This window comes from Hemiscyllium ocellatum, chromosome 1 (assembly GCF_020745735.1).
Source record: "Hemiscyllium ocellatum isolate sHemOce1 chromosome 1, sHemOce1.pat.X.cur, whole genome shotgun sequence".
Taxonomy (NCBI): domain Eukaryota; kingdom Metazoa; phylum Chordata; class Chondrichthyes; order Orectolobiformes; family Hemiscylliidae; genus Hemiscyllium; species Hemiscyllium ocellatum.
In genome coordinates, this window is record NC_083401.1 from 93,552,899 (window position 1) to 93,567,623 (window position 14,725).

Sequence of the window (14,725 nt, forward strand, 5' to 3'; positions counted from 1 at the left end):
TCAGTTGATATGTAAGTCTACTCACAGCCTTTCCCAGGACTGTATTTTCAACTGCTGGATACTCCTGTAACCCGACAGCAATGCCAGGTCCGGCCATCCAAGCCAGGGAAGTTACAAAACAAATAGGAGCCAGCTGTTCAGTACTGGCCTTGGTAATGGACTGTGAATCAGGCCATTTGCAATGTTTTTGTTCAAGGAATAACTCAGCAGTGAACTTTTTCCAAGCTTGCAAATAATAACATTTACTGTAGAGCCTCATAACCTATTGGTTTTAAGACATAATGGTTTAATTGTAGAGGGAGAAAGGGACACGTACAGTAGAGGAATGGGCAGATAAGTGACAGATGAATTTCAAGGGGGAATATCACGGAGTGATATTTGGTACAAGAGCGTGGAGAAACCATACAAAAGAAATGGTAGTATTCTAAATGCTGTGCAGGAGCAGAGAGACCTGGGTATATATGTGCATAAGTCATTAAAGGTGGCAGGACACGAGCAAATAAAGCATATCATATTTTAGTCCTCATTAATAGAGACATAGAGTACAAGAGCAACGAGTTATTGTGAACTTTATTAGGACTCCAGTTAAAGCTCGGCTCGAGTACTGTATATAGTTCCAGGCACCATACTTTAATATGGATGCAAACGCATTGAGAGAAAGTGGAGAAGCAGTTTATGAAGATTGATGAAGTTCAGTGAATAGCTTGGAGAAGTTGGAGAGGAAAAGGCCAAGAGGAGACCTGATGGAAGATTTCAAAATCATGAAGGCAGAGTAGATAGGTAGAAACTATGTTTTATTCACACATGAGAAATGGACATTGCAGCTGGCCAGCATTGATTGCCTGTCCCTGAGTACCCTTCAGAAGATGATGGTAAGCTTCCTTCTTCAGCACTGCGTCCACGTGCTGTAAGTAGACCTACAATGCCCTTAGGGAAAGAGTTCCATGATTTTGACCCAACCACAGTGAAAGAACAGTAATATGTTTCTACGTCAGCATGGGGAATGGCTTGGAGAGAAACTTGAAGAAGGCAGTGTTGTCATATATCTGCTGCCCTTGTCCAAGATGCAAGTAGTTGTATGTTTGGAAGGTGCTGCCTGAAGGTTGTTGCTGAATCTCTGCAGTGCATCTTGCAAGTACACACTGCTGCTACTGAGTGTCGGTGGTGGAGGAGTGGATGTGCTGCCAATCATGCAGGCTGCTTTGTCCTGAATGATGTCAAGCTTCTTGAGTGTTATTAGAGCTGCATTCCCCCAGGCAAGTAGGGAGTCAGGACATGAGTTACTCACCATAGTATATGCCTAGCCTCTGACCTGCTTTTGTAGCCTCTGTATTTATGTGGTGAGTCACCTGCGTTTATGGTCAACGGTAACACCCCAGATGTTGATAGTGAGGGATTCAGTAATGGTTATGCCATTGAAGGGCATGGATAGGGTAAATAGACAAAGTCTTTTCCCTGGGGCCGGGGAGTCCAGAATTAGAAGGCATAGGTTTAGGGTGAGAGGGGAAAGATATAAAAGAGACTTAAGGGGCAACTTTTTCACGCAGAGGGTGGTATATGTATGGAATGAGCTGCCAGAGGATGTGGTGGAGGCTGGTACAATTGCAACATTTAAGAGGATGGGTATATGAATAGGAAGGGTTTGGAGGGATATGGGCCGGATGCTGGCAGGTGAGACTAGATTGGGTTGGGATATCTGGACGAGTTGGACGGAGGGGTCTGTTTCCATGCTGTACATCTCTATGACTCTATGACTCTATGACTTCACCTTCTGTTCAGATTGGGGTCTCAAGCACAACTTCAGGGCTTCTGCAAGTTGAGCCTCAAGAAGTCACGCTCTGGGAACATCAACGATGACACTGATGTCCCAGGGTATCCAAGTTTTGCTGCCACTACAACTGCCTCTTGGTCACTGCCAGACTCCGGACCTGCTTGTGCAAACATCAGTGAACATCCCCACTTCTGACCTTATGGTGGAGGGAAGATCGTTGATGAAGCAGCCTAAGACACTATCCTGAGGAACTCCTACAGAGATATCCTAGAGCTGAGATAACTGATCTCCAACAGTCAGAAACATTTTCCTATCAGCCAAACTGACTTCAACCAGCAGAGAGTTTGATTCCAGTTTTGCTAGACTCCTTTATGCCACAATTTTTCAAATACAACGTTTTTCATTGTCACTGTCATCTTACCTCTGGAATTCAGGTCTTTTGTCCATGTTTGAACCAAGGGTCTAATGAAGTCAGGAGCTGAGTGGCCCTGGCAGAACCCAAACTGGGCATCACTGAGCAGGTTATTGCTGAGCAGGTGCTGCTTGGTAGTTCTGTTAATGACACCTTCCATCACTTTACTAATGATCGAGAGTAGACTGATGGAGCGGTAACTAGTCAGGCTGGAGTTTTCCTGCTTTTTATGTACAGGATATACTTGGGCAATTTTCCACTGGAGAAATTACTGTGATTCATTACTAGAGACAGAATGACTGAGCATTTGGACAAGTATGGGCAGAACAATGAATCAGCATGGATTTGTGAAGGGTCTGACTAAGTTGAATATCTTGAGGCAGTTGTGAGCTTTATCAATAGCGGTGTCATTGGATGATGGTCAAATGGTCTTACAAAAAAAATAGTTGGTAAGGTGCCACTCAATTGCGAAAGAAAATATTGCAGATTGAATTTGACCTTGTGAGACTGTTTAGTAAGTGGTTCAGAATTAAGGGTTCAGAAAAGATTTACAAGGATGTTTCCAGAGTTGGAAGGTTTGAGCTATAGGGAAAAGCTGAATAGGCTGGGAATGTTTTCCCTGGAGCGTCATAAGCTGAGGGGTGACCCCTATAGAGGTTTGTAAAATCATGGAGGGACATGGATAGGGTAAGTAGACAATGTCTTTTCCTCAGGATGGGGGTACCCAGAGCTAGAGAGCATTGGTTTAAGGTGAGAGGGGAAAAATATAAAAGACATTTAAGAGGCAACTTTTTCATTCAGAGGGTGATGTATGTATGGAATGAGGTGCCAGAGGAAGTGTTGGAGACAGTACAATTACAACATTTAATGGGCATCTAGATGGGTTTAGAGGGATATGGCCAAATGCTGGCAAATGGGACTAGATTAATTTAGAGTATCTGTTTGGTATGGATGCGTTTAACCAAAGGACCTGTTTCCATGCTGTACATCTCTATGACTCTATGACTAATTAATAAACAGAGCAGGGTTAAAGACAATGGCCCAGATTGTCCAGCGACTAGGTTAGCAGGGGAGGTGAGGGTCTTCTGATATTGTCACTTGTCTGTTAACCTGGAAACCCTGGTAATGTTCTGAGGACCTGTGTTCAAATTCCTCCATGGCATGTGGTAGAATGCGAATTCAATAAATATCTGGACTTAGGAGTCCAATAATGACCATGAAAGTACTGTCAATCACTTGGTGAAAATCCCCTCTAGTTTATTAATATCTTTTAGGCAAGGAAATCGTTGGCCTGACCTAAATGGGATCCAAGGCAATGTGGTTGACACTTAACTGTCTTCTGGGCAAATAGGGATGGGTAGTAAATGCTGTCCCAATCAATGACAGCCACGTCCCCAGGAATTAATTTCTAAAAGTCTTTTCTGAAGTCTCAATGGGAACACTATAAAACCTCCTGCGTAGCAGATCCCAAAGGAATTGTCCAAGAAATAGAAGATCCCACTGAGCTTTTCCCCAAATGGAAGCTTCTGAAAATATCCATTCAAATCAGAGAATTTGGAGGGTTCCACTGTAGTTAAGGAAATAGTTACACAAGAAACGGGAGATGATTAAAAACCTAGTCTAATTTCTGAGTAACTATTAAACTGACCCCACAACTTCCCACACACTCCTGCAACTATACCTGTCCAGACCCTCGCCCAACATCTATATTAGATTACTTACAGTGTGGAAACAGGCCCTTCGGCCCAACAAGTCCACACCGACCCGCCGAAGCACAACCCACCCACACCCCTACATATACCCCTTACTGGACACTACTGGCAATTTAGCATGGCCAATTCACCTGACCCACACATCTTTGGACTGTGGGAGGAAACCGGAGCACCCGGAGGAAACCCACGCAGACACGGGGAGAACGTGCAAACTCCACACAGTCAGTCACCTGAGGCGGGAATTGAACCCAGGTCCCTGGCTCTGTGAGACAGCAGTGCTAACCACTGTGCCACCGTGCTGCTCTAGTTCCAGAACCCAAAAACTCATACTACTAGATACTGTGGAGCACATTCTCCAGCCTTGCTGTTACATGTCCCTAGCCTGTTGTCTTTGTTGCCCTGTTCCAAAGCAACCTTTTCTGAAAAGGGATGATAACCTCACTGACTCTTTTTCTGCTCCTCAGTACTGGGTATAATTGTACTTACTATCCAACCTTCACTCCCTCTTGCTGGCCAACATCTCCATGAGGACATTCAGAGCAGTATCACCCTCAATCCTCACCAGCCCAACAAAACTCAGTTGCCAAGTAATAATTTGCATAGTGCTGACTCACCCGAAGTACCACGTGTCGCCTCTCACTGAAGTCACTGGGCACACAGCACAGGTGCAATGCTCATTCCAAAATCATTTTCAGCACATGTTTGAAGTGCTGCTATATTGAATATGACAAATATTTGTTTATCTGTTTAATATTCAATAAACTGATCTTGTGGTGTATAACCTGAGATGTGGTCTGATAGAGCATGAAAACCCTACTCATTCTGTCCATGAAAACAAAGAAATCAAGTGATAACTGGATGGCAAAAATTTAAGACAGAGACAGATGAGTTCTTGATTAGTAAGGGGATTGAGGGTTACGGGGGAAGGCAGGAGAATGGGGTTGAGAAACATTTCAGCAAGAATTGAACAGTGGAGCAGACTTGATGGGCCAAATGGCCTAATTCCACTCCTCTATCTTGTAGTTTTGTGGTCTTATGGTCTTTTGGGCATTTTCTGATAAAGTCACATACATTGACAAGGGTTATCATCATCCAGACTCTCAAAACATTTAGAGTCATAGAGTCATAGAAATGTACAGCATGGAAACAGACCCTTCGGTCCAACCCATCCATGCTGACCAGATATCCCAACCCAATCTTGTCCCACCTGCCAGCACCCGGCCCATATTGCTCCAACCCCTTTCTATTCATATACCCATCCAGATGCCTTTTAAATGTTGCAATTGTACCAGTCTCCACCACTTCCTCTGACAACTCATTCCATACATGCACCACCTTCTGCATGAAAAAGTTGCCCCGTAGGTCTCTTTTATGTCTTTCCCCTCTCACCCTAAACCTATGCCCTCTAGTTCTGGACTCCCTGACCCCAAGGAAAAGACTTTGTCCATTTATCCTACCCATGTCCCTCATGATTTTATAAACCTTCATAAGGTCAACCCCTCAGCCTCCAACGTTCCAGGGAAAACAGCCCCAGTCTGTTCAACCTCTCCCTATAACTCAAATCCTTCAACTCTGGCAATATCCTTGTAAATCTTTTCTGAACCCTTTCAATTTTCACAACATCCTTCCAACTGGAAGAACACCAGAACTGCACACAATATTCCAACAACGGCCGAACCAATGTCCTGTACAGCCACAACATGACCTCCCAACTCCTGTACTCAATACTCTGACCAATAAAGGAAAGCATAACAAATGCCTTCTTCACTATCCTATTTACCTGTGACTCCACTTTCAAGGAGCAACAATCTGCACTCCAAGGTCTCTTTGTTCGGCAAAACTCCCCAGGACCTTACCATTAATTGGATAAGTCCTGCTAAGATTTGCTTTCCCAAAATGCAGCACCTCACATTTATCTGAATTAAACTCCACCTGCCACTTCTCAGCCCATTGGCCCATTGGATCAAGATCCTGTTCTAATCTGAGGTAATCTTCCTTGCTATCCACTACACCTCCAATTTTGGTGTCATCTGCAAACTTACTAACTGTACCTCTTATGCTCACATCCAAATCATTTATATAAATGATGAAAAGTAGTGGATCCAGCACCAATCCTTGTGGCACTCCACTGGTCACAGGCCTCCAGTCTGAAAAACAACTCTCCACCACTACCCTCAGTCTTCTACCTTTGAGCCATTTCTGCATCCAAATAGCTAGTTCTCCCTGTATTCCACGAGGTCTAACCTTGCTAACCAGTCTCCCATGGGGAAACTTGTTGAACGCCTTACTGAGTTCGTATAAATCAAATCTACTGCTCTGCCCTCATCAATCCTCTTTGCTAATTGTTTAAAAAACTCAATCAAGTTTGTGAGACAGGATTTCCCACGCACAAAGCCATGTTGACTATCCCTTAATCAGTCCTTCCTTTTCAACTACACGTACATTCTGTCCCTCAGGATTCCCTCCAACAACCTGACCACCACCAATGTCAGGCTCACTGGTCTATAGTTCCCTGGTTTGGCCTTACCACCCTTCTTAAACAGTGGCACCATGTTAGCTAACCTCCAGTCTTCTGGCACCTCACCTGTGACTATTGATGATGTAAATATTTCAGCAAGAGGCTCTGCAATCACTTCTCTAGCTTTCCACAGAGTTCTGGTGTTTAGATACCTGGCAGTAAAGGCATATTATGGTTTACAGTAATGTAAGAAACATTAAAAATAGTGATTGGCCATACTCGTATCTTTTTTACATCCCTTGATAAGATTTACATCTCTTTGTAACTTTCTAATCATTTACAGTGAAAGGTTCTCTGCAATTAAAGTTGCAGAGTCCTAGAATGGTCACTAGATGACAGTATGAGCACAATGAAACAGATCTTAAATATTAGTTACGAATGACCATTTGTGGTAGATGTTGACTTCATGCAGCAGTGTAAAAAAGAGCACATACTTTAAATCTCAATTTTTATTTTCAATTCTGAAGCCTTATTCTAAAATACAAAATTGCATTTAACTTTCTATGAATTTATCCAACTTCCCTCACATTTAGGTGTTCATTTTTTTTTGCATCATTTTTGGGGTGTAACTAAGGAAAAACTGAGAAACCGAATTCAGAGGAATTCATGCCCAAAGTATTCAAATCACTTTGTTTCAATTCTGCCTGTTACACAGAAATTCTCTGAAAAGTGATGAAGCTTGTCATTGGATTGTAGCCTTGAAATCTCACTAATGGTGAAGGTCCTTCTCAATTTGTTTAGGGACCTTATAGGCCCAAGTTCTCAGGAATTCAGCAAATAAGGCTTAATCTTACTAAAGTGGTGAGAGAGTGAATGTGCTGCTGAAATGAATGAATGTAATATGAGTGGCTCAGATTAATGCTTCTTGAGAAAGCATCACAATATCACCTTGGGAGCAGGCGGTATTACATTTCCATATGATGTATTCTACCTGCCGAATCCTGAAACAGATACCAGAGAAGGTGGCATAGGTTAAGGAAGCTGACAATAGGAAACTACTCACCAAAACACATGCATCAGATAATTGGCCCAGAAATTGTCTGTTCTCCACTTGCTTCTCGTCCATTCTAGGCCTTCAGACAAACATACATCTGTGTTCTGTTTTTAAACATGAGCATTTCACTTTTTTGTTTGCACATCAGGATGACACCATCATATTGTTGAGAAAGGCAAGCCTCGTAAAGCGTTAATTACACGATCGCATCGTTGGCATAGCCAAGAAGCTGTGGTAGAGTTGGTATCCTGTATACCTAGGGAATGTGAGAACTATGTCTGTATCACCACAAATAGGGGAAATCTGCCTGCATAGAGTATCTCAACTTTCAGATGTCTGGGAAAAGTTGAATTCCAAGAGGAATGTCCCTGGCTTAGAATGCTAAAATAAAATATCAAAGTATCGTGAATGGTTATGGGAAGATGAAGCAATAAGTAATAGGATAAGATCAACAAAAATATGGCAGTCAGCTACATCCAGGAAGTGTAAATCAAAAAAGAGGACAAATGTATGGTTGAAAATACACATTGGGACTAATTCTGTGATAGCACACAGGAAGCCACATTCACATCTTTCAAATAATTTCATATTCTTTGACATCTGTTCTCATCCTCCGGGCAGTGTAGATTGAGCCTGCTCCAATCTCCTGTCAAGATGCAGCAGTGTCATCCTCTAGGGCAGAAATTCCCAACTGTTTTTATGCTGTAAATCCTTTTCCAGCTTATTTTTCTGTCTGCTTCTTCCAAATTAGTTCCATGACTAAACGTAATTGAGTTATTTATTTTAATTACTTAATAAGAAACTTGGTACTGATACAAAGCAAAAATTTCTCAAACCCTGAGGCTATTGAATTGAAAGAGTTTTGGGATTTATTGGGTGGAATTGTCTGTGGGAAAGCGATAGAATTCCATGGGGGATTGTGGTTTAGGAGCCTGATACTAGGATCTCTGGGTTGGATTATACAGGCAATAGGAAAGCAGCAAAACAGCAAATGGGAGCTGCAGGAAAATCTCTGAGCTCATTATAGCAGTCAGCATATTGAATTAACATTTCTCTGAAAAGAATTAAATATTTGGAGATAGTGAGGACTGCAGATGCTAGAAAGTCAGAGTGGATAAAGCGTGGAGCTGGAAAAAGCACAACAGGTCAAGCAGCATCGGAGGAACAGGGAGTCGATGTTTCAGATCTGAACATCTCACCAGGACTGGAGGAGGGAGAATGGGGCTGAGAAATAAATGGAGGGAGTAGGACTGGGGGTACGGTGGCTGGAATGGCAGCAGGTGGATGCAGGTCGGTGATTGTGATAAATCAATGGGAAGGATGGAGTGGATAGGTGGAGAGGAAGATGGACAGGTTAGGTCAGGTCAAAAGGGCTGCATTGTGGATGAGGTGGGAGGGGTGGGGAAATTTGGAAGCTGGTGAATTAGAGTCATAGAGATGTACAGCATGGAAACAGACCCTTCGGTCCAACTCGCCCATGCCGACCAGATATCCCAACCCAACCTAGTCCCACCTGCCAGAGCCCGGCCCATATCCCTCTAAATGCTTCCTATTCATATATCCATCCAAATGCCTCTTAAATGTTGCAATTTTACCAGCCACCACCACATCCTCTGGCAGCTCATTCCATACACGTACCACCCTCTGCGTGAAAACATTGCCTCTTAGGTCTCTTTTATATCTTTCCCCTCTCACTTAAAACTTCATCATCCCTTTGAATTCCATTTTATTCCTAATTTCCCAGAGGAACTTTTACTATGACATTACTTATTCACTCTGCAATACACGATCTGAAACAGGTCCACACCAGTTAGATTAGATTACTTTCAGTGTGGAAACAGGCCCTTCGGCCCAACAAGTCCACACCGACCCGCCGAAGCGCAACCCACCCAGACCCATTGCCCTTCACCCATTTACCTCTTCACCTAACACTACGGACAATTTAGCATGGCCAGTTCACCTAACCTGCACATTTTTTGGACTGTGGGAGGAAACCAGAGCACCTGGAGGAAACCCATGCAGACACGGGGAGAATGTGCAAACTCCACACACAGTCACCTGAGGCCAGAATTGAACCCGGATCTCTGGCGCTGTGAGGCAGCAGTGCTAACCAGTGTGCACCGTGCTGCCCATTCTATATTGAGGCCATATGGTTGTAAGCTCGCAAAGTGGATGATGAGATGTTCTTCCACCAACTTGCATGTGGCTTTATTTTGATGGTGGGGGAGGCTCAGGATGGACGTTTGGTGGGGAAATGGGAAATGGAGTTGAAATGACTGGCAACCAGAAGGTGGGGTTGTTGGAGCATACGGACCATAGATGCTCCCTGAACTAGATCCTGAGTTTGCATTGGTTCTCTCCGGTGTAGGTAAGACCACACTGGGAGCAACGGATGCAGTAAATCAGGTTGGAGGAAATGCAGATGAATCTCTGCCAGACTAGGAATGATTCTTTGGTGCCTTGGAGGAGGTGAGGGGGGTGGGGGGACAGGCTTTGCACCTTGTGTGGCCACAGAGAAAGATGCCTGGTGTGGAGGAGATGTTAATGGAGAGTGTGGACATAATGAGCGAGTTGCAGAGGGGACGGTCCCTACGAATACAGGATGGGGATGGGCAGGGAAATATCATTTCGGTGATCGGGTCAGACTGCAGGTGGCAAAAATGGTGAAGGATGATACGCTGGATTTGGAGATTAGTGGGGTGGAAAGTGAGGACCGGGGGACTATATCTTTGCAATGGTTGGGGGCGGGGGAAATAGTTTTATATGAGGGTAGAGGTGCAGGAAATAGAGATGTGGTTGAGGGCATTGTTGATCATGGCAGGAAGGGATATTATGTTCCTTGAATTTGAAGGATATCTGGGATGTCTTGGCATGGAATTGCTCATCCTGGAAGCATGGGAAAATGGGAGCATGGGATCATATTCTTGCTGGAGGGGGGTTAGGAGGAGGTGCAGTAGAGGTGCCTTCCAAATTTAACAGTGCACCATGAATCACAGGACCATCAGGTCTCTAATCATTCGCAAGTACCAATATCCAGTCCAGGCTTTAGGTTTTGAGCAGAAGGACAGCCATTGTGGAGCTCCCTTCTGTCAGAATGGAGATATTTGTTGATCACAAGGAGCTGGTCAACAAACTGACAATGGAAAAGGGTAGCTCAGGATGGCTTTGGGTATTCCTTCCAAAGACAGTAGCCAGTAAATGAGATGTCATCCATAAGTCAAACTGACTACAGGATCTAAGTGGTGGAGAAGAAGTGCAGAGGCAGGTATACCAGTCTCTGGAGATATCAATACCAGAGCAGCAGAAACGGCACACAGTGCACACCATGGCCACACAGGCAGCAGCAGGAGGACATGATGGGAACACCGTCAGGAGGCAGCCTGACACCAGCTTGTGCCACATACCTGCATGTTCTGAAGTTGCATGAATTTCCTGCAGATGACAAAGTGTGAATGTTGGAGAAAACTGAGCCTCTTAAGGAAGCTGCCACTGTCTGTGTGTGTCCGATGGACAGTCCATGACCAATGGGTCTGGGTGGGAACTCCATGCCAGAAAGTGCTGTAAATCACTGCAGGGCTCAGTTTCTATACTTCTAGTTTTTTTCTATTCACTCATTGGTTGTGGACTGCATTTCCAGAAATGTCTGAACCTGTGAATTATATGGATATTCCAGCTAAAACTAAACCAAATAATTCTAAAATGAACTGTCTGCCTCCAACCAGCTCTGGACAGAGGATAACATAAAGACTCACTCTGCTTAATCTGTCTGATAATTTACATCCCAGTGTAGTTAAGGAAGTAGCCCTAGAAATAGTGGATTTAATGGTTGTCCAAGTTTCTTTAGACCTTGAAACAATTCATACAGACTGGAGGATAATTAATGTAACTGCACTGTTTAAAAAAGGAAGGTAGAGAGAAAACAGGGAATTATAAGCCAGTCAGATTGACATTGATATTGAGGAAGATGCATAAGTCCATTTACAAGAATTCTATAACAGAGCACATAGAAAACAATGGTCAAATCAGAGACAGTAAACATGAATTTACAAAAGGGACATCATGCTTAACAAATCTAGAAGTCCATAGCTCCCTGAAATTGCCAGTATAAGTGGATAAGGGAAGTCTTCAAGCCTTCATCAGTCAACGCATTGAGTATAAAATTTGGCAAGTCATGTATAAAACCACAGTTCGGCCAGTTTTTGAGTATTGTGTGCAGTTCTGGTTGTCACACAATAGCAACGATGTGGAGAGAGTGCAAAAGAAGTTTAGTTAGAGTGTATTGGCTATAAGGAGAGGTTGGATAATCTTGGATAGTTTTCACTCTAGCATTGAAGGCTGAAGGCTAACCTGATTGAAGTATATACAATAATGAGAGGCAATACAATAATATACAATAATAATATATGGTATGGTGACTAGTCAGAGTCTTTCTCCTAGAGTGGAAATGTCAAATTCTAGGGAACACAAGTTTAAGGTGAGAGAGGGTAAGGTTAAGGAAAATTGGGTGGCTCAGTGGTCAGCACTGCTGCCTCACAGCACCAGGTTCCCAGGTGCAATTCCAGCCTTGGGTGACTGTCTGTGTGGAGTTTGCACATTCTCCCTGTGTCTGTGCAGGTTTGATCCAGTTTCCTCCAACACTCCAAAGATGTGCAGGTCAGGTGAATTGGCCATTCTAAATTGCCCATAATGTTAGGTGCATTAGTCAGAGGGAAATGGGTCTGGGTGGGTTACTCTTCGGAGGGTTGGTGTGGACATGTTGGGCTGAAGGGCCTGTTTCCACACTGTAGGGAATCTAATCTAATCTAATCTAAAATTGTGAAACAAGTTTTTTAGGGAGGTGGTAGAATCAGAGACAACAGCAAAGTTTTAGAGGGATTTAGGTAGACATATGGCAAAAGTGAGGACTGCAGATGCTGGAAATGAGAGTCTAGATTAGAGTGGTGCTGGAAAAGCACAGCAGGTCAGGCAGTATCCAAGGAGCAAGAGAATCAACGTCCTGGGCAAAAGCCCTTCATCAGGAATGAAGGTAGACATATGTACAGGCAGAGAATAGAAGAATACAGACCATGTGTAGGCAGATGGAATTAGTTTAGAATGGCATTCTGGTTGGCACAGAAGGGCCTGCTCCTGTACTGTTACTGTTCTATTTGTTCTATGTGATGGAATTCTTCCAGGATATAACTAGTAGAGCTTTGAGTGAGACGGTGGATGTGGGCTTATTTAGACTTTCAAAAGGCTTTTTGACAAAGTCCCATCTAAGAGATTAATGTGTAAAATGAAAGTGCATTAAGATGGAGAGAAAACTGATTAGGTGAAGAGTAGGAATAAATGGGTCTTTTTCTGAATAGCAGGCAGTGATAGTGATTGGTGCTAGGACCCCAGCTATTGACAATATATGTGAATGATTCAGATGAGGGAATTAAATGTAACATCTCAAGGATTGCAGATGACTCAAACCTGGGTGGAACGGTAAGCTGTGGGGAGGATGCTGAGACGTTGAGGCGTGATTTGGACAAGCTGAGTGAGTGGGAAAATGCATGGCATACAGTAAAATATTAAATGTGAGGTCATCCACTTTGGTGGCAAAAATAGGAAGGTAAGATTATTAACTGAATGGCTGTAAATTGAGAGAGGGGAATGTTCAACAAGACCTGGGTGTCCCAATGCACCAGTCACTGAAAAGTTAGCATGCAGGTGTAGCAGGTGATAAAGACTGCAAACAGCATGTTGGCCTTCATAGTGAGAGGATTTGAGTACAGGAAAAAGGATGTCAGAGCATTGGTGAGGCCACACCTAGAACCACAGAAATGATGTAGGACAGAAAGGGGCCATTCAACCATCTTGTCAATGCACCCAAAGACACCCAGATGCCCTTTCTAATGCCATCCCCCTGTACATGACTCATTGCCCAGCAGCTTACAGAACTTAAACATGTAGATCCAAGTATTTTTTAAAGGAATCTAGGGTGTCTGCCTCCACCATCACCTCCGAAATGAATTCCAAAAACCCATCACCCCCTGCTTAAAACTGTTTTTTTTAACAGCTCCTGAAATCCTTCCACCATTCAGCTTGAATCTATAACACCTAGTTTTTGAACTCTCTGCCACGTTAAACAGGTTCCTACTGTTACTCTATCTCTACCGCTCACAATTTCGGAGACCTCAACCACATCACCTCTCAGCCTTCTCTGTTCCAAGGAAAACAGTCTCAAACTCTTCAATCTCTCCATGTAATGATAATTCTCTGACCCTGGCAACATTCCAGTAAATTTTCTCTGCATTCTTTCCTGAGCAATTACATTCTTCCTGGAATGTGGTGACCAGAACTACACACAATGCTCCAGCTATGGCCTCACCAGTGTCTTTTACAATTTCATCCTCATTATATCTCTACTTTTGCCAATGAAGGAGAGCATTCTCTATGATTTTTTTAGAATCTTGTCTACTTGTACTGCTACCTTTAGGGATCTGTGTACTTGCACATCAAGATCTCTCACTTCATCTATCCTTCTCAGTATATTAGCGAGTTTTGAGAAATTTGACTAATGTCATTTGCAAACTACTGTGCAAGGACTGTAACAAACACTACATTGGACAAAAAGGCAGAAAACTAGCCACCAGGATACAAGAACATCAACTAGCCACAAAAAGACATGACCCTCTCTCATTAGTATCCTTACATATGGATGAGGAAGGACACCACTTCAACTGGGACAACACACCCATCCACCTCAAGCCAAACAGAGACACGCAAGAGAATTCTTAGAAGCATGGCATTTCAACTGGAACTCTTTCAACAAACACATTGACTTGGATCCCATTTACCACCCCCTGAGAAAAAGACCCGCAAATGACATCGCCATAGGAAATGATGTCACCACAGGAAATGACATCACCGACCCTAGGAAACTCAAACATGAATAGAAAGCAGGCTACACCACCTGTGCTTCATTTGGAGACTCACTGAAGATGTTAACTAGTATGGTGATGCAACATCTGAAAATGAACCTTCCAGCTCAGCGAGCAAACCTATATCCAGAACCTCTCAGTATACTCCCAATAATTGTGTATTTCATTTTACTATTTGACCTCCCTAAATGCATCACCTCACATTTGCCACTTTTCTGCCCTCTCCACTAACCCATCAATAGCATTTTGGAGCTTACAGTTATTCTTTATACTATCCACTATATGGCCAAAATTTGGGTCATCTGCCAAATTTCCCAATTGTGCCCTTTATGTTCACATCCAAATTTTTAATGTATAAAACAAACAGGCAGGATCCCAACACCAAGCTCTGCGGCACATCACATAGAACA